This window comes from Solanum verrucosum, unplaced genomic scaffold, assembly GCF_900185275.1.
Source record: "Solanum verrucosum unplaced genomic scaffold, falcon-dt-bn FXZP01000257.1, whole genome shotgun sequence".
Lineage (NCBI taxonomy): Eukaryota > Viridiplantae > Streptophyta > Magnoliopsida > Solanales > Solanaceae > Solanum > Solanum verrucosum.
In genome coordinates this window covers 841,433-844,543 of record NW_026020539.1, presented here as the reverse complement: position 1 = coordinate 844,543, position 3,111 = coordinate 841,433, and positions in this window count along the sequence as shown.

The following is a 3,111-nucleotide window of genomic DNA, read 5'->3' as shown; positions in this document are numbered from 1 at the left end:
AACCTTGAAACCATGAAACTCTGGAGGATTCATTCTAGTGAACTCCCTCACTCTAGTTTTCGTCATACCCACATTTGGCTTCACGGGTACCATAGCCTTTCTATCGGCTTGAGCCATCACAGCTTGAGCCAAACAATTGAAAAGCAGCCCTAAACTCCACATTAGTCACTTGTTTTGCCAAAAGGTCGTCCGAAACTTGAGGAGTTTCTTGAGGAGCTTCTCGTTCCACATTCTCATTCACATTCCTCCTAACGTATTCTTTTCGACGGGCCATATCTTGAAAAGCATCGGATAAGGATTAGGATAGATACATATATAGTTAAACTCTATCGCATGAGTTTAGAGTGATGAAAGAAGTGGAGTTTCCTAAACATCTTATATCTTCTAATTCATAAATGTGGCTCGTTTCACACTCATGAACAAGCCTCTACTCGACGTGGCTTATGAGACTTCCTAGGAACTTTCTAAACCTTGTGCTCTGAATACCAATTTTGGTACAACCCAAAGTAGACCCAATATGTAACATAACGTATATAACCCTGAGAGGCCCTACACAAGCCACTTAGGATACATCATACAAGATAATAGAAGTAAATAGTTCAAAAGATAGTATTTCATACAAAAGTGTTTGACAAAAGCGGAAGTCTAAGCATAAGTCTCAAACCCAACTATTACATCATAAGAAAAGTGATTGAGACGTAACCCATACATCATATACAAAGTTTGAAACATAAATGACATAAAAGCAATAAAAGATTTTTGGCCCTTGGATCATGAGGACTCACCAATCTTCAAAAGCTCAAAAAGGGAAGCTTGCCACAAGTATGGGGAAGAGAAACGTCGGCCCTACATTAGTGAAACAATGTAGGAAGAAGTATGTGTTAGTACATGAAATGTATCAAGTATGATAGTGATACACAAGAATAATGAAATCATGCTAAAAGAACTTTATATGACATGCAATGACCAAGCTAAATCCTAAGGTAACATGTAGAAAATGTAAGTCATAATCATGGTCAATGCAAGATAAACATCTTATAAAAACACTTGTGATATCATTTAGAAAGTAACCTGAGTTCATTAGTAAGTTTACCTTTAACCGACATAGACCATGTGAGCTAACATGGAATTCGGTGTCTATCCCACACCGAAAAGAGATGTACTTGTTTTCCAAGGTAAGAACCATAAAATTAAGCTAAAGTGAATCCACTAGCTAATGTATATCTAAGAAAAAACTATGGTGACACATAGTTGTGGGACATGGGTAATCGATAATAGTCCACTCGGTGCTAAGCATAAATCCAACGAAATAGTCATTAATCATATTCATCTTATTATCCACGGAAAGGCAATCCAAGATACCGTTCGTTTAGAATAGCACCTTAACCTTGATTCAAATTAGGTGAGAAAATCCTTCAATCTTATGAATCCCTTTTGTGAGAAAATCCTTTCACAATCATATTTTGTGTAGTATGTGAGAAATTCTTTCACGACAACATTGATGCTTTACTCCCAAAGCAACCTTAAGTCATTTATATTAATTTCATAAAAAAATATGTATATCTTTATAAATTCATCTTTCATAGTTCATAAGGTTCATCATATGATCATAATCTAGAAATCATGAATCATGCATAGGTTCATGTGAATTCAACTTAAAAATACGTAATTACTTCAATTCATGCATAAAAATATATAAAACAATCAATTGGATCATAATTTAAAGGAACCATGAAGATTCAATAAAACCCTAACTTTAATTGGAGAATCTAACTTGTAAAATTGGAGAATTTCGGAGTCCTATGGAGGAAAGGACTCCATAGGTGAATACTATCATACCTTGATGTTAAAAGCCCACAAAGTTTGGAGGATTAGAGACTTGTAGTTGAACCCTATTACTCTTATTCTTCCTTAGTCTTGGGAGAATTTAGGAGGATGAATTTGGTTAGTTTTAGGGAATTTTGGAGAATGAGTTGAAAGTGGTTAATTTGGGAATTAAATATGTTATATAGGTCTCATGGTGGAAGGAAAAACGACGTAGTTTAGGCATTAATCGATTAGGGAAAATACTAGAAAGCCCTTAAAAATAATTGTCGACCCCCATCTACGGTTTAGCCCTACAGTCCGTAGATCCTTCTACGGACCGTGCTGGTCAACCGTAGATCATGATCACAAACTCTTAATTTGACCAACTTTTTGACGAATTTCATGTACGGCTCGTAGGTCTTCCTACGGACCGTACATGACAACCATAGAAACCAACTTTAAGTTTTAAAAATTCACTAAGTTTGGGGTCATATTCAAGACATATCTACGACTCGTACATGGAATGACGAGCCGTCTTAGTGGACCGTAAAAAGGGTACTGGACTTGTTTTGAAAGAAATTAGTTTCCCACTTCCTATGATTGGCATCTACGATCCGTAAAAGCTTCTATGGTTCTTAGATGGGACCCGTAGACATAGACACCAGCACAAAAACTACATTTTCTCTTCTTCTCAAATACGATGTGTTACAATTTTCCATCGACTTTATATCATATTACTAGCTGGAACCATTTTCTATCGACTTTATATCACTAGACGGAACCATTTTCCATCAGCTTTATATCACATCAGTTGCCAGAATCATTTTCCTTGGGAATAATAGCACTAATCGAAACCATTTTCATCAGTTTTATATCACATCACTTACCGGAACCATTATCCTTCGGCATAATATCTCTAGCTGAAACTATTTCTCATCGGCTATGTTTCACATGTCTCAACACGTGTGTACAACAATCAATGAACATAAGCAATTTAACACTATAAAGAAGAGGCAACAATTCAAGTCCACGTTCGTACAATCAAAGCATTTCATCAATTAATAAAATAGGGCGCACAACAAGGCAAATCACAAGCATTATAATCAATACATTGCCTTTTCATTAAATCTATTTTTATTCATTAAGGTTAATCAAGTGAATAATGAACTCATCACCTCATTCCCATTATTCCCCAACACATAAAATGAAGGAAAATACAACATTTTACTAGATTGTAAAGTCTAAAAGATCACTTGCCTTGATTTAATCAAATAGTCAATCCAAGACTTGAGTGTTTCTTTTTCG